Genomic DNA, 18,586 nt, shown 5'->3' on the forward strand with positions numbered 1-18,586 from the left:
TGTAATCCCAGCAATTTAGGAGGCTAAAGCAGGACGAGTGCAAGTTCAGCAACCTCAGCAACTTAGCCCCTGTCTCGAAAAAAATTTTAGAAGGGCTGAGAAGTCAGGGGATGTAGCTTAGTGGCATAGTGCTTGCATGAGGCCTAGCATGCATGAGACCCTAAGTTCAATCCCCACCACTGCAAAGAAAAAAAGCTGAGGACATAGATCAGTGATAGAGTGCTCCTGGGTTCAATCCCCAGTACTGCAATAAGCAATAATAAGTATAATTTATAATAAATATAAGCAATAATGGTAAATAAATACATTTATTATAATAATAAGTGTGTTGGAAATCCAGGATTTCAACTCCTTCCTGGCCCTGCTATGCCTTCTGTCCTCTCTTTATCATCTCAGTTGCCCGCCTATTCTGTTCTTTGCAGTTAGGATGCCAGACTCTGGCATCCACGTCTTCCTGCGAGCCTGATCACTTCACCTGGGCCAACATGCCAATTAACTAATCAGTCATCCTGTACTACCAGGGAAGAGCTGGGTAAACCTCCACCCCTACCCCCACCCTGCACCTCCCCCCACACACTGCACATTCCTCATCCCTACTCCAGAAACACATGTCCAAATCCAAGCAAATGCCATCTCCTCCTGGAGATCTTCCTTGATTTTTCCCTGAGTTCTACACCACTTTATGCCTTTCTTGGAGTCCCGACCCTTTCTAATAAAAACTCATGTCTGGACAATACTTCATAGTCTTCAAAACACTTGCCAGGCACAGTGGCTCACGCCTGTAACCCTAGCAGCTCAGGAGGCTGAGGCAGGAGGATCACAACTTCAAAGCCAGCCTCAGCAACTTAGCAAGGCCCTAAGCAACTCAGCAAGACCCTGTCTCTAAATAAAATGTAAAAAAGGACTGGGGATGTGGCTCAGTGGTTAAGTGCCCCTGGGTTCAATCCCTGGTCCCAACAAAAAAAAAAAAAAAAAAAAAAAAAAAAAACCTTGCCCATCCACCTAATGCAGCCCTTCTTGCCAAGCTTCTTAACTACTTTCCATGGTGGGGTAGCACAGGGCATGATAGTTCAGCAATTGAACTGAGCTCCAGAATCCACTCTTCTCATCATCCTAGCTACACCACTTGCTATCTGTTTTAACACTGAGAAAGTTACTTACTGGACTTCTCAGTTTTCCTATCTGCCCATGTTGCTGGAGAGTTGAATGAGGTAAAAAGAGAGAGAGCGCTTGCACTCCCAAACTCAGTTAGTGATGGCTAATGTTATCATTATCTCACTGAATCTTCCCTCCAGACTCTGTGGGAATAAACAAGTAAGTCAGTTCTTGATATCAGTAAGAATGAGTTTAGACCAGATGAGCCCTAAACTCTTTTCCATGGAGCTCCATCAAACTATGATTCCACCATGAGTCACTGTTGTTTATGGGTACATCTTAGCTCTTTATGCCATAGCAATTTCTAAAGGACCAGCCCTTAATATAGGGCCTTGTATACAGTTGGCTGTCCTTCCAGATCAATGTTAGCACATAACAATAGTCCCTGCCTCATCCAGGCAGTGGGATAAGCAAATCTCTACATAGCATTTAGCACAGTCCTGGCATTTTGTAAGTACCTAATGAATCATGGCTACTATTATTATCCCATCTTATAACAATAAGACTCCCAAATATGGTCACTAAAAGTATGCACAAGCCAAGCGCAGTGACCCACACCTGTAATCCCAGCAACTCAGGAGACTGAGGCAGGAGGATTACAAGTTTGAAGCCAATCTGGGCAATTTAGCAAGACCCTGTCTTAAAATAAAAAATAAAAAGTGCTGGGGATGTAACTCAGTGGTAGTAGCCCTTGGTTCCATCCCAAGTTGGGGGAACAATGGGTTGGGGTTCTATTGGTAGCATCCTGCCTCAGTTCATTCTGGTGGCCAGCCACCCTGTGACACCTAGAGCAAATTAATAAACCACCCTATGCCTCAGTTTTCTCATCTGTAAGACGGACATGATGATCACAGTAACCACTGAATAAGGTTGCTGTGTAGATCAAGTGAGTTAATATAAGTAAAGCTGTGCCTGGCACAAGCTTGGTGTATGTAAGTGTGTTTTGTTATCCATCGTTTGAGATGAGGAGCCACACCAAGTAACATCGCCAAGCTGTAGTGGAGTTGGGATCCAAACCTAAAACTGATTCCAGAGTCTGGTATTAGGTCATGTTCCTGCCCGACATGGTCCATGTACCTTTTCACAGGAATATTCTGTGTCCACTCCTTTCCTCCCTCTTGCTTTGCAGAGAAGTCTCTCCAGTGATGGAGATTTTGGAAGGGGAGGAAGGAAATCAATGCAGAGGCTTCTGGGGTAAGGGAGACACAGGATGCTCTTGGGTCACAGTGCAGGAGAAGGGGTCTTTTGCTTACGCTGTCTGGCCACATCTCTTAAGCACTCCATCAGGGTCTTGGCCCAGAAGCCCAGAAACATGGCAACACCCACGCCTTCCATTTAGCCTGGAACCTGTAGTGAAACGCTCAGCAGGCACATTACTGTCACCCGGGAAGCTGGGCCCCAGCTCTTCAAGAGAGACAGGCCCTGACCTGGAGGCTTTTTCCATTTCTGAGGCATGATTCACGCGGGAGACAAGACCAGACAGACTGGTACCAGAGGAAGGAGGGCTGGGCGCTCCAGGGAAAGAAGAAAAACAAACCCGGGTTAGAGGTGGGCGGGACTCGCAGCTGCGGGACTCGACTGGGGGCAGCCGGGCAGCCTGCTGCAGGAGCCCGCAGAACGCGCCGCCCCTCGCCCATTCATCTCCCCACCCCCATCCCCACCCCCACCAGCTTTATTGATTCAATCGTGAAGCCAACTGTGCTTCTAAAGCCCCAGGAAAATGCTGATGACATTGCACGTTTGTGTCGCACATATGATTTTCAAACCCTTTCACATAAATAACTTTAATTCTGAGTTGTTTTCTAGATAATTTGCTTCTCTTCTTACAAAGCAACACATGCTTGTTGAGGAAGACTGGGAAATGTTTTCAAATGTAAATTTCAAAATTTCAAGTGTGTATATAGAATTATACCATGAGTAATAAGGTTTTCAGTAAATTTCCAAATAGTCTTTCTAAGCCTCTATATCTATATAATACATTCAACAAAATGGGAGCCATACAACCTAAAGATTTGTCTTCTTCTTTTTCTTCTTTGTTTTGTTTTGTTTTTACTTAACCTAAAGCCCTGGGCATTTTCAATGTTATCAAACATTTTACTGTAACAATTTGTAATGACTGAATTTATCCCCATAGATGTAGCCATGTCTGATTTTTAAACATTTAATATGTTTACAAAAACTTTACTATTATAAATAATACCTCCATGAACATGTTTCTACTTACATTTTTGTCTATAAACCTGTTTATATCTCAATAATATATTTCTAGTATAGCAATTCCTAGCTTGAAGGATTTGAATTTTTTTTTAAGAGACAGAGTCTTAAACCACATTTCCCAGGTTATCCCCAAACTCCTGGATTCAAGAGCTCCTCCTGCCTCAGTCTCCTCAGGGGTTGGGACTACAGGTGCCTGATACCATGCTAGCTCCAGTATTTTGTAATATAGCCCCCCTCGCTTATCTGTCATTTTGCTTTCCGTGATTTCAATTACCCATGGTCAACTGTGGTCTGAGAATATTAATAATTTGCCTTGACTCTTTGAAGAGAGACTTCTCAGAATAATGTGCTTATGATTGTATTAATATTCGAGACCAGCCTGGGCAACTCATTTCACACTAGTGGTGAGCACCAATGGTATTTTGAGATAAAGTCATGTGTCATGGATTTGTTCTGAGAAGTGTTATCAGTCAGCAATTTTGCCATTGTGCAAACATAGAATATACTTATCTGTACACAAGCTGTCTGAGGCTTCTGCCTTAGGAAGGCGATATTTATAAGTAGAAGGAGTACAATCTAATGATAAATAGTATAGCATAATAAATAGATGAACTAGTAACGTAGTCATTTATTGTCATATCAAGTGTTATGTACTGTACATGATTGTATGTGCTGTTCTTTAATGCGATGGGCAGCACAAAGTTTGTTTATGCCATCATCACCACGAACATGTGAGCAATGCACTGATGTCAATGGAGGGTGTGATTTTTTTTTTTTTTTCTTTGCAGTGCTGGGAATTGAACCCAGGGCCTTGTGCATGTGAGGCAAGCACTCTATCAACTGAGCTATATCCCCAACCCGGATGGGAATTTTTCAGCTCCATTTTAATCTTGTGGGACCACTATCATCCACGCAGCTGGTCGTTGCCCTCATATGTAATGACTATAAAGCAGACTGAAAATACCTGTGATTTTTACAGGTGACAAAGTCATTGTGGTTTGTTGCTTACAGTCACAATTAAGTGAAATGATGAATTTAATTTATGAAATAAATGACGTTTTTCTCACTTGGGTCTACAGAATTTGTAAGCACTCTTGTACACTGCCAGTTCTCCAAAGAACACCCGAAAAACCTGTTGATCAACCCGTTATTTTAGTGCTTACTTTTTTTTCCCCCATTTTTTTTATTGGCGCAGTAAAGTGGTAGGTACTTACTTTTAAAGTAAATGGGTGAGGTATAAATCTAGACTAGCCAAGTGCAGTGGTGCACACCTGTATGTAACCTGGGTAACTCGGGAAGCTGAAACAGTAGGATCACAAGTTCGACCAACCTGGGCAACTTGGCAAGACCCTGTAAGGTATCAAAATAAAATGAAAAGGGCTGGAAATGTAGCTCAGCAGTAGAGTGCCTCAGGGTTCTATTGCCAGTACTGAAATGAATCAATAAATTTACTAGGCTAGCTGCAGGGGAAGAGAGCACCACCTGCAGGGAAAATTGGTAGTGTGCCAGAGGAAGAACTTGTACTTGCAACAAAAATATACAGACGACTGGGCTGGGGATGTAATTTAGTGGTAGAGTACGTGCCTAGCACATGTGAGGCCCTGGGTTCAATCCTCAGAATCACACATTCACAAAAAAGTAGATATCTAGATAGATAGATAGATAGATAGATAGATAGATAGATAGATAGATAGAGCTTTCTCTCTCTTCCTATATACATGAAGAGAGGTTTGCCTTCTATATATATATATAGAGAGAGAGAGAGCACGCACAATATTAGTAGCATAAAAATCAAGATTTCCACACAGAAAAGTATATAAAATTTGACATTAAATTTATAAGACCTAAGTAAATGCAGGGATATACCACTGGTATAAAGATGTCACTTCTCCCTATTAGTCTTTAAGTTCAATGTCATCCTACTCAATATCCCAGTTTTCCCTTTTTGTAGAGATGGAAAGTCTCAGTAGAATCCATGTTAAAATATGAAGAATCAAGGATAGCAAAGACAGTCTTGAGGAGGAAGAATATAGTTAGAGGATATATACTATTGTATATCAAAATGTATGACAAAACTACAATAATTAAAGCAGTGTGTATTTGTGCACAGATAGAAATATAAGCTGATGGAACAGACCAGAAAGTCCAGAAACAGACCACACACATGGTCCACTGACTGAAGACAAAAGTCTCATTGAAACGCAGTGGGGAAAGGATGGTCTTTTCAATGAACAGTGCTGAATCAATAGCATAAAATAAAAATGGATGCTCTACCCACATGATACATAAGAATAAGTTTCACACAGAGCACAGACCAAAATATGAAATGTAAAAGCATAAAGCTTTCATAAGATAACAGAAAATGCCTTCGTTACTTTGAGGTAGGCCAAGATTTTTTGAAAAGGATACACATTTTTTTTAACATACTAGATCCCATTTACATTTAAAATGTCTATTCATCATTTTTAAAAACCACTCCATTAAAAGAGCCAAGAGAAAACCGCCTAAGGGGAGAAAATATTTATAATATATATGTCCAATAAAGGACTCATCTAAAATCTGCAAAGAACTACAAACCAGTAAGAAAATGACTACCAAGGAGGAAATGAACAGACGTTCAAAAGACTTTCCAAAAGAGTATTTTCTGTCAGGCTCAATGGTGCATGCATATAATCCAGGAGACTTGGGAGGTTGATGCAGGAGGATCACAAGTTCAAGGCCAGCCTAAGCAACTTAGCGAGACCCTGTCTCAAAATAAAATACAAAGAACTAGGGATGTGGCTTAGTGGTAGAGCACCCCTGGTTCAATCCCCAATACTGGAAAAAAAAAAAAAAAAAGATATGCAATTGATACTATATTCTATGAACTTATTAAAAATAAGAGTTCAGTATTATCCGGCATCAGGAAAACACACATTAAAATCACTCCCGAGCTGGATGCGGTGGCGCACACCTGTAATCCCAGTGACTTGGGAGACTGAGGCAGGAGGATCTCAAGTTCAAAGTCAGCCTTAGCAACTTATCAAGGCCCTAAGCAACTTAGCGAGACCCCGTCTTTAAGTAAAATATATTTTTTTAAAAGGGTTAGGGATATGATTCAGTGGTTAAGCACCACTGGATTCAATTCCCAGTACCAAAAAAAAAAAAAATGACTCTTAGATACCCATATCCACCTACCAATCTAAATCTTGATTTAATTTGGCTAAACTTTTAACACTGAGGGTACCAACTGTTGGTAAGATACACAAATGCAATTCTTACGCATTACTGGTGAGAATACAATTGTTTTGGTCACTTTGTAAAACTAGTATCTACCAGTAAAAAACAGATGCATATTCTATTATCCAGCAATTCTATTTCTATTTATATACCCAGCAGAAATGACCACATACACATACCAAAAAGCACATACAAAGACTACTTATTAGCAGCCCTATTAGTAATAGTGACAAGCTGGAAAAACTCAAATGTCCATGCACAGTAGAGTAAGTTTTGTTTAAATTCATATACCAGGATGATCTACTACTACATATTTTATATACCAGAAAAGGACAAATGTCTTTTACATACAACAACATGGATAAATGTTCAGATGTTATGTTGAACAGATAGGCCAGACACAGAGGAGTAACTACTATTTCATTCCACCTATATGAGGCTTAAAAGAAGGCAAGACTAAGCTTTGGTGATGAAAATTGGAAGAGAGGGCCCTTTTTGCTGGAGCGTTGACTGGGAGGAGAGGAAGAAGTTTCCATCATCTGGAAATGTGTGGTTCTTAACTTAGGTGGTTGGTTACATAATGAGTATAACTCATTTGGAAAGTACATCCAGTTTAGTATGTATATCAAAATCCCAAAACCCAATAAAATGCCTTTTTTTCCATAGGTAGAAATGTTCACTTAATGATGAGTCATTGCACTATGCACTTTTTCCTCTGTATGCAATAATTGAATAGTTACCTTTTTTATAAATACACCCTTCTATTGGCCCTGCTAACTATTGACTCTTTTTTGCTTCATTTTTCATATCAAAATTGCCTTTTTTTTTTTTTTTTAATGTTCCCACGATTGAACCCAGGGGTGCTTAATCACTGAGTCAAATCCCTAACCCTTTTTAGTTTTTATTTTGAGACAGAGTCTCGCTAAATTGTGTAGGGCCTTGCTAAGTTGCTAAGTCTGGCTCAAATAGCAGTGTTCCTCCTGCTTCAGCCTCCAGAGTCACTAGGATTATAGGGGTGAACCACATGTCGGTTAATAAGTGCTGCCTATACTCATTGTTTCCAATTATTCTCCTCTTTTCACTCCTTTTTTAAAAATGAACTTTTTTTTATTTCAAAAATTTCACTGGGCATGGTTTTGCATGCCTGTAATCCCAGCAATTTGGGAGGCTGATACAGGAGGATTGCAGGCTGAAGCAGGAGGCTCTCAAGTTCAAGGTCAGTCTCAGCAATTTAGCAAAATATTTTTTAATTGTCTCAAAATAAAAAAGGGTTGGGAATGTAGCTCAATTATAAAATGGTAAAGCACCCATAGGTTCAACCCGCAGTACAAAAAAAAAAAAAATCAAACATACAAAAGTGGAGCAAATTATACAATACACATCGCCCAAATTCAACAATCATAAACTCATAGTTTGTGATTGATCCATACCCCATTGGACACTCCCATTGCATTGTTTTGAAGCAAATGCCAAACACTGCATCATTTTATCAATTTTCAGTATATATCTTTCAAAGATTTATAAGCAAAACACCATCATTGGATCCAAGCCAAATGTCTTCGTAAAGGCCTAGCCAAAATAATATCATTATATCTTTAAAATGAGCAATAATTTATTAATATCATTAAATATCCAATCAGGGCTGGGCATGGTGGCTCATGCCTGTAATCCCAGCACCTGGGGGGTTGATGCAGGAGGATCGAAAGTTCAAAGTCAGCCTTAGTAGTCGCCAAAGGAGCAAGGCCCTAAGCAACTCATTGAAACCCTGTCTCTAAATAAAATATAAAAAGGTCTGGGGATATGGCTCAGTGATTAAGCACCTCTGGAGTCAATCCCCAGTACCCTGCCAAATCCAATCAGGGTTCAAACTCCACTTCTCACAAATGATAGCTCATGTGGTTTTGTTTGAATCCCAACCTAAGTATCATCTATGTATTGCATTTGACTGTTGTACACCCTACATTTGTTTTAATTTAGAGATTCCCTCTTCCTCTTCTCTTTCTTTTTTATTTTTTACTTATTTATTAAAGAAATGAGGTCACTTATCCAATAAAGTTTCCTACAGTCCAGATTTGCTGACTGTGTCCCCATGGTATGTTGTTTAACCTGTTGTCCATATCCCTGTGTTTTCTGTAAGTTGGTAATTGGTGGTTCGTGACTTGATGGGTTTGGGTGTTTAGGCGGCTAGTGCAGAGGTGGCAGTGTGCTCTGTTAGCAAGCATAGAGCACGTAGTTGTTGCTTTTCTTTCTCTCCATCTCTCTTGTAACCATTGATGATGATTCATTCATTACGTTTTATGACTAGGTAATATTCCATTGTATGGACACGCAAGTCATGTTGCAAAGGTGCTGTCTACAAGGGTGGAGAAAATTTGTGGCCATTTTTTTAAATTGAGGTTCCAAAGATTCATATCTTCGTGAAAACATAAATAGTTACTTAAAAGAATGGGTTAGCTCTGCATTGGTGGTGATATGGAGCAATCTTCATACTAGTGAGGGTGGAGGAGAGCAAAAGAGTGAAAACAAAACAGTAGGTATATTATTCTACAATATTTTACCATTATGTAAAAATGTTATTAAACTAAATATAAATATATGTCCTAGTAAATGCACAGAATTTGTTGATACAATTGTAGAAGAAATGGATAATAGTGGTGCCTTCTGGGGAGAGAAATGGGGTGTTGGGAGGTAGGGATGCAAAGAAGACTTGCTTCTCACTCTATATTTTGTGTGCCCTTGGAACTTTTTAAATGATGAAAACATAATATAAAATTTGCCATTGTAGTCATTTTAGATTATATAATTTGAAGGCATTAAGTACATTCATAATGTGCAACTATCACCATCATCTAGTTTCAAAACGTTTTCGTCAACCCAAACAGAAATCCTATACCTATAAAACAGCCACTCCCCTGCTCCCACCTGTTGCCAATCACTGGTCTGTTTTTTGTCTCTATGGATTTGTCTCTTCTGGATATTATGTATCAGTGGAATCATGCTATATGTGGTCCTTTGTGTCTGGCTTCTTAAGATGATATTTTCAAAGGTTCATACACATTGTACTTCATTACGTTTTATGACTAGGTAATATTCCATTGTATGGACACGCAAGTCATGTTGCAAAGGTGCTGTCTACAAGGGTGGAGAAAATTTGTGGCCATTTTTTTAAATTGAGGTTCCAAAGATTCATATCTTCAGGCTTTGAGTCTGGGCTTCGCCGTGTAATTTGCCCTAGCCAAGGAGACAGTGAAAATGACAGGCAGAGGCATGAAGAGTGCTTGCATGTCAGCATGCCATGGCTTCTGCTCTTGCTGCCTGCCCTTGGGAATCTGTAGAGTGCCATGTGAAGACCTCAGGGCTGCCAATGGAGAATGAGACCGTCACAGAATATGAGGTATCTCTTTTAAATTCTTTTTTTTTTTTTTTTTTTGGTGCAGGGAATTGAACCCAGGGGTGCTCTACCATCAAGCTACATCTCCAGCCCTTTTTATTTTTTTTTTTATTTTGAGACAGGGTCTCACTAAGTTGCCAAGGCTGACTTCGAACTTATGTTCATCCTGCCTCAGCCTCCCGAATAACTGGAATTATAGGAGTGAGCCATCCTGTCTCTGGAGAAGAGGTATCTCTAGAGAAGGGTCCAGGAGTTCCCAGAGGGAAGCTGGTCCAAGGCTCACATGATGGAAAAGAATGCCAGCCAAAGGCATAGACAGAGGTCTATTTAAGAGAGTGGGTACACATTCAAGGGAGAATGCAAGCTATCTCAAGAGTGAGAGTCACATTTTGGGGATTTCCAGCTCATCTTTTAAAGGAAACTTGTCAAGGGGTGGATATGAGAAGGTATGTAGGAATGATATCATTCTGATGATCTCAAAACAATTTATGGTTATGTGGTTCATCTCAGGATCCTTAGGCTAACATGTTCTTCATTATCTGATCAATATACAACCCTGGAAAGTCCCCTAAATTATAGTTTTCTCAAAGTATCATATCTCTCTTTACTTAATCTATTTATTGGGGGTTAAGTAACAGTGCACAGGTAGATTTACAGATTTCCCAGGAATTTGGGAGTAACAGGTCTGGGAAGGAGACTGGACTGGGAAGTGACAGGCCTAGAAAAGTATAAAGAACTTCTGAACCAAAATTCTATTTCCTTGTCTTTTATGTCTTCTTTCCACCTATTTTTGTTTCTTCTGTCTTACCTCAATACCACATGGAACAGAGAACTGGGTTCCGCTTGAGTTACCAATGAGTATTATGAAGGAAGAGGGGGCAGGGGAGTTCAGGATATAGTCACAGGAGTGACCATAGTAGTGGAAAATAAAATTTAAGCTAGAAGAAGAGGGAGGATGGACTGGAGGGGAAGGACAGAGTAAAGGTGGTAAGCTCAAGTCATAGTAGAGCATTCTGGAATTAGAGTTGCTGGACTGGTGGTACTGGCCGTCATGAGCTTGACCAACAGAAGGAATGGTGACAGCCTGGGACACCTGGAATGCCCAAGTTTGAAGCAGGACTGGCGGTATGAGTCTTGAACCCAGTGCAAGGTGAAGATGCAGAGCCCCCTGAGCAAAAGTCGAGAAAAAGCCGTTTCCTTCTTCCAGTCATCTCTCCCGACTTGTCGGTGTGCTTTTGTTACTTAAAGACTAAGAAAAGGGGCTGGGGAGATAGCTCAGTTGGTAGAGTGCTTGCCTTGCAAGCACAAGGCCCTGAGTTCGATCCCCAGCACCCCAAAAAAAAAAAAAAAAAAAAAAAAAAGAAAGACTAAGAAAAATTAAAATTTTAGATGACTAGAATGAATTTACCATTCATCATATTAAACAATGCCAGTTTCATATGCAAACATAATATTGAATTCACATGTGGTATTGACAGTCCCCAGAGGGTGCCTTGGGCTGACCAGAAGAGACAAACGGAAGAAAGACTAAGGAAAGATGGAAGGAGGAAGGCAGGATCCCCAGCCTTGGCCAAGGACAGGCGCAGATCCTCCATTGCGAGGGGACAGGAGCCCTCAACGCGGGCCAAGCGCATTCGCGTTCCCAGCAGTCACTGACCACAGCCACCGTGCGCACCCTGGCGGCGCAGTCTGAAGAACTCAAGCCACTTGTCTCCTTCCGAACCCACGGCGTCAGAAAATCCCCAGCGGTATTGCGACCTCTGTGCCTGGACTGGGTGAGCGAAAGCCCCCGCGCTGCCAGCCGAGAAAAGGGATGGCACCACCACACCCCGGACTGTCCTCCTGGCGGCGCCCGGGACTCCAGTGGAGGAGGAAAATGGCAGCAGTCGCCGGGTAGCACCAGGGATGGAGAGGCAGGGCAGGGCTAGCGACACAGGAGGGCAGGGCAGCCATCCCCAGAGATGGCGGGAGGCCTGACAGCGCATGAGCCAAGACTTCAGGTCTTGGCGCATGCTCCATTGTCCTTTGAGAATTCACTCATAAAACTCAAGTTCAAAGATAATTTCAAGACAATGACAGCAGAATTAAACCAAGTACGAGGACCTTCTGAATATGGGACCCTGATCAACACTGTGCTCTGCCGACAACCCATTAAGCCCACATCACAAGCCATATCTGTCCCACAGAAATACAGTGTGAGCCACATATGCGAGTTGCCTATTTCATTTTAAATTGTCTATTACCCACATTTTTTAAAAGAGGTGTAGGGGGTTGTAGGTGTCGCTCAGTGGTAGAGTGCTTGCCTAGCATTCTTAAGGCCCTGGGTTCCATCCACAGCACCAAAAATAAATTTTAAAAATTAAAAAAGAATATTCAAATAAATAGGTTTAATAAATTTTCATAAAATATCTTTAATCCTACATATAAAATATTATTTCAACATGTGATAGATATTAAAAATTATTAAAAGACATTTGGCTTTTTCTCCACACCAAGTCTTCAAAATCTGACGTGTATTTTACCCTCACAGTACTTCTCATTTCAAGTGCTCAGTAGCCACAGGTGCTAGCGCTCTGGTGGTGGAAAGGCCAGGTTTGTAGAATAAAAATGGAAATGGGTAGCCCAGGTAGTGTTTGTGTAAATTCCATTTGGTGACCTAACATTGGCTGCTAAAACAGAAATATCTACCAATATTTGTCAATATCACATTTATCACATCAGTCACATCATGTGAACAAGCTATCCTACTCTGGAACTTCTGTAAGAGATTTTGATAACTATTGCATTAGCTTTCTCTCCCTTTCTTTCTTTCCCCCTCAGTACTGTGGATTGAACCCAGGGGCTGTCTACCACTGAGTTACATCCCCAGCCCTTTTTTGTATTTTATTTAGAGACAGGGTCTCACTGAGTTGCTTAAGGCCTCACAAAATTGCTGAGGCTGGCTTTGCACTCACAATCCTAGTGCCTCAACCTCTCCAGGCATGGAGATTAAGGTGTGTACCACCGGGCCCGACTATTTATTTTTGATTTTGAGACAGGGTCTTGCTAAGCTGCCAAGGCTATCCTCAAAATTGTTTTCTTCCTGCTTCAGCCTCCTGAGTAGTTGGGTTTACAGGCATGCACCACTGCACCTGGCTGCACTGATATTTTAATATTCTTACTAATCTTAAATATTTCTTCAAATACTACAACAATGTCATCCAGACAGTCATGAAACAGTGATTCTAATGATAGTGCTGAAAAACATAACCTCAAATCTATAAACATAAAAGGGGAATTTAGATGTATAAATTGCCATGAGGGAGACCAAGTAACCATCCTCATGCTCCATGTTATTAATTTAAGAGTGAACACCTTGGGAAACATTGGAAAATTCTGAGAAATAAAAGTCAACATTTAAGCAGATAGATAACACTTCTAAGTTTGAAAAAAAAAAATTACATAACCAAAAAAAGGAAAGAAAAAATAAACCCAGTCACATAACCAGATACAAAATTCAAATTGCACTTACGTACACCTGAGCTGCCTTGGTTGTGAGTTTTAGTACTCTAAGAATATATACAAATATGAATATACATATATATAAGGAAATAGGAAACTATTAGACTACTGCTCTTAGGTTCGTTTCCACCAGCCTTTTCAAGGTTTATTTTACTCATGTACTGGCCTGCCACATAGTGGTAAGAAAGAGAAACTACAGATCCCTTAAAAAATGTTCAATACAGTCGAGCTCTGTGACCCTAAGCAACTGAGTCTCTAAATAAAATACAAATTAGGGATGGGGCTGTAGCTCAGTGGTCAAGTGTCCCCAAGTTCAATCCCCAGTACCAAAAAAAAAAATGTTCAATATGTAGTATTTGATACATCCAAAGAAGAAATGCAACATAAAATGAATACTTGGAAACCCACCATCCAACTTAAAGACTAGAACATTACCTAATGGTGCATCCAGTTGTTTGTCCCTTTCCTGTCTCACCCTGTCACCAAAGTACAGCACCACAGCCAGCAAGTAAAGTTCCTATTGCCCCCTTGACTTTCCAGGGTCCTCTACTGAAAAGGCATAAATCATGCTCATTATAAATTTGCCCATTATCACAGGTGTTGAAAAGTGAATTTGCAGCTAATAGACAAGCAATTGGTTGTTGGCACACCAACTACCTAAGTATTAGACACAGGAAAGTCAAGGTTTAGATAACCCATTGGAAGGTTGAGGGAGCAGAGGTAGAGGAGCTTCAACTGTATCTTCAGTCTGTAGCACCCAAGGGGGGGTCCCAAGGGCTGTCCTGTGGCCACACCAATCTCAAGCGCTCCTGGGAAGCTCCCGTGAGGAGCTCAAGTTGCAGGTGATTCTTAAGAAGCACACCAGGAAGCTGCAGCGCATGCTCATCTGCCTACGTGTCTGCCTGCTATGCTTCTGGAAAAGCGAGCCTTCTCCCTTCCACCTGCACTCCAGACCTCTCACAAGGGCCTCTCATTTGCAGTCTCTGCAGGTGATCCATGTGGCAGAGGATTCTGGGAGAGATAGTTCCTGGGTTCTCTGCTACAGAGGGGACCTTGGAAGGAATCAGCAATAACAGAATACAGTGCTGAGAGAAACGAACTAATGTGGAGTCTTGGTCACTGTGGTCACTTGGGGTCACTGGCACTGAGGCAAGCTTCCCATCAGCAGCTGACATGGGCATTTGCCTTCAGGACAGGACAGTCTTTCCTTTGCTCCCAACTCCAGTCTCAGCTTCATGATTGTTTCTTTTTTCTTTCTTTTTTCCTTCTTATTTGTTTGATCTTAGTGGTGGGAAATCTTAGTGATTTCCCTTGGAATCCCTTGGAATAAGGGATTACTTCCTGCATACCCAGCACTGCATTTAAAATATTTTTTTTCAAAATTCTGTTGTTTTATAAAGAGGATCTAGGCTTTTCTCCTCCTCCTCCTCCTCCTCCTCCTGCTCTACAAGTTTGGAAAGTGTTCTACCACCAAGTTACACTCCCAGCCCCTAGGATAGTTTTTAAAAGAATGATTCAAACTTGGAACACTCCTCCAAAGTCAGCAGAATAATTTTTATCCCACTGCTTGTAACCGGAAAAAAACTGAAGAAATGAATGATTCAAGCTTGTGTAGCTGTATTGAGTTCCTTCAGGATCTGATGAAAGCTAGGGATTTCAGAAAAATATCATACAGGGTGAGCATCCCTAATCCAAAAATCCCCAACCCCAAATGCTCTAAAATCTGACATGATAGCACTAATGGTAAATTCCACATGTGACTTCAAGAATGGGTTGCAGTCAAAACATAGGTGCACTGAAAAAAATTGAAAAATCATCTTCAGGCTATGTAAATAAGGTATAGGAAACATAAATGAATTTTATGTTCAGTCTTGGATCCCATCCTCAAAATATCTCATTATGTATTTGCAAATGTTCCAAAATCCAAAAAGAAAAAAACCCTGAAATCCAAAATATTTCTGGTCCCAGGCACTTTAGACAAAGGATATTCAATCTGTATGTCCTGAAAACATACTGCATACAATTTTGGGTGGTTCAAAAATCCCTGATGCCCACCGTAGAACAGTCCATGGAGAATAAAAACCTGATCAAAAAGAAATAAGGAATCACATGCCAAATCCCAGTCCAGTTTTTATAAAAAGGCCAAAATCATCACAACTTTTCTCCCCATGCTTTCAAAACACACGTAAAAGCATTGTTGATTAAATGTTCACTATTTGCCACTGTTAGCATATTAGTTTTAAATTATATTCTAGATATAGCAAATTTTGTTGTGTTAACATAAAAAATTTTCAGTAGAATGGGCCCCTTGTGTAATTAACATCTACAGAGCCTTCATGTCTGTCTCATAAAAACAGATCATAGTTGTACTAACATTATCACAAGGATTTCTACTTGCAATAACTTTGCTTCTTGGATATTTTCATCACTTATATCAAGACCTTAATCAGGAACAAACTCCCAACTTTTACAAAGTTCTTATGAAGAAAGCAGCTTTATGCAACGGTCAGTTTTTTTTTTTCAACTGTTTTTCAGGAATATACTGGACAAAAAATTAGATTGCCCTATTTCTCACGTGTTAGTCCTTGTTCTTCTAGGAAGGAACAGCTATGCAGAAAGACCTGGGAGCTCACTCTGCGTTCTGCTAGGCTGTCTTGGACAGGTTAGTTCACATCTCCAAATTTGCATTTAATCATCTGTTAAGGAATCATGACAATACCCCTGCGTGTCAGGGGAGTACAGTAAGACATATTGGTTCAGACTGCACCTAATCTGGTACAGCTCAACAAATGCCCATTGATTGACAGGTAACTGAGAACTGCATCTGGTTAATTGCCTGGGGAAAGAGATCCAACTTTGTCTGCTGGGTCCATTAAGAATTATGACTTGCTCGTTGTTCAATGGGGGATCCTATAGCCTAACAAATGAATAGTTAATTTAAAGTCAGACAATTAGGGTTTTTTGCTTTGGTTGGAAATTTAATTCCCAGACAATCCATACATTATGTATAGACTGCCTTGACCTGATTCTGCTTTTGGCACTCAAGCTAGGGCCCAGCTCAGAAACACCAGGGAAGGGCAAAAGAGCATGAGAGATAGGAAAGGGGGTAAATGGCCCAGTTTAGAACCTTCCTCTGGAATTGCAAAGATGAGGAACTTGCAGGTCAAAGAAGTTGAACTCTCCTCTTGATTCACCATCAGGACAGTATTGTTATGGCTACCCACTGCTGTAAGCCCAGAGCATAACTTTATTTGATTCCTACTATGAGGCAAAGCATATAAAGTTTTTAAGATGTCAGATTACCTTCAGGCCTGGAGGCACACAGCTATAATCCCAGTTAATCAGGAGGCTGAGTTAGGAGAATCACAAGTTCAAGGCCAGCCTAGAAAACTTAGCAAGACCCTATGTCAAAAAGGAGGCGGGGGGGTTTGCTGGGGATGTAACTAAGTGGTAGAGCACTTGTCTAGCTTGTGTGAGACCATTGGTTCAATCCCTAGTACTGAAAAAAAATCAGTTAAAATGGTACAACTATTTATTTATTTAGTACTAGAGGTTGAGCCCAGGGGCACTTTACCACTGAGTCACATCCCCAGCCCTTTTTATTTATTTATTTATTTATTTATTTATTTATTTTATTTATTTATATTTTGCGTCTCACATCCCAATAAAATATTTATTTGTTTATTTATTTTATTTGTGGTACTGGGGATCGAACCCAGGGCCTTGTGCTTGCAAGGCCAATAAAATATTTATTTCAAGAAATAAATCTTTTAAAAAAGAGAGAATAGAGTGTCTCTATTGCTTTTCCTCCGGCAGGTCAGGTCCTTGGGAACCACTGAATTTCATTTTTTTAAAAAATATTTTTATTGTAAACAAATGGGATACATGTTGTTTCTGTTTGTACATGGAGTAACAGCATACCATTTGCATATTCATACATTTACATAGAGTAATGATGTCTGATTCATTCTGTTATTTTTTTCCTTCCCCCCACCCCTCCCATCTCTCTTTTCCCTCTATACAGTCCCTCCTTCCTCCATTCTTGCCCCCCTCCCACCCCCCATTATGTGTCATCATCCGCTTATCAGTGAGATCATTCGCCTTTTGGATTTTTGAGATTGGCTTATCTCACTTAACATGATATTCTCCAATTTCATCCATTTGCCTGCAAATGCCATAATTTTATTATTCTTTAGAGCTGAGTAATATTTCATTGTATATATATACCACAGTTTCTTTATCCATTCATCAATTGTAGGGCATCTAGGTTGGTTCCACAGTCTGGTTATTGTGAATTGAGCAGCTATGAACATTGATGTGGTTGTATCTCTGTAGTATGCTGATTTTACTTTTTATTTTTTTTTCTTGAGACAGGGTCTCACTGAATTGCTTAGGGCCTCTCTTATTTCCTGAGGTTGGCTTTGAACTTGTGATCCTCCTGCCTCAGCCGCCTGAACCACTGAGATTACAGTCTTGTGCCACCATGCCTGGCTTAGTACAACTATTTTAGAAACAGTTTGCAGTTTCTTATGAAGTTAGACATACATTTACCATATAACTCAGCAACTCACTTCTAGGTGTTTACCCAAAAGACATGAAACATCTGTCCACACAAAGACTTGAGTGTGGTATGTTCCTGGCAACTTTATCATAACAGCCCTGAACTGGAAGCAACCCAAATGTGCTTCCCTGGAGCATGGATCAACAAACTGAGACATCCAAACAACACTCTTCTACTTAGTAATAAAACAACCAAGCTCTTGGTATAAAACTATATGAATGAATCTCAAAACCATAACATCAAGCAAAAAAAGACCCAGACTGAAAAAACAGTGTGAGTCCATGTAAGTGAAATTTACGAAAAGGCAAAACCATAAAGACAGAAAGAAAGATCGGTGGTGGTGAGGAGCTGGGAGTGGTTGAAGGGAGTGACTTCAGAGGGGCACAAAGGGACATTCTGAAGTGATGGCATTATTCTGTGTCATGACTGCAATGGTGATTTTGTGAGACTATGTTTTTGTCAAAACTCAAACAGGATGTATTGGTGCACACCTGTAAACCCAGTGACTCAGGATGCTGAGGCAGGAGGGTCATATTTGAGGC

Source organism: Sciurus carolinensis, chromosome 2 (genome assembly GCF_902686445.1).
Source record: "Sciurus carolinensis chromosome 2, mSciCar1.2, whole genome shotgun sequence".
Classification (NCBI taxonomy): domain Eukaryota; kingdom Metazoa; phylum Chordata; class Mammalia; order Rodentia; family Sciuridae; genus Sciurus; species Sciurus carolinensis.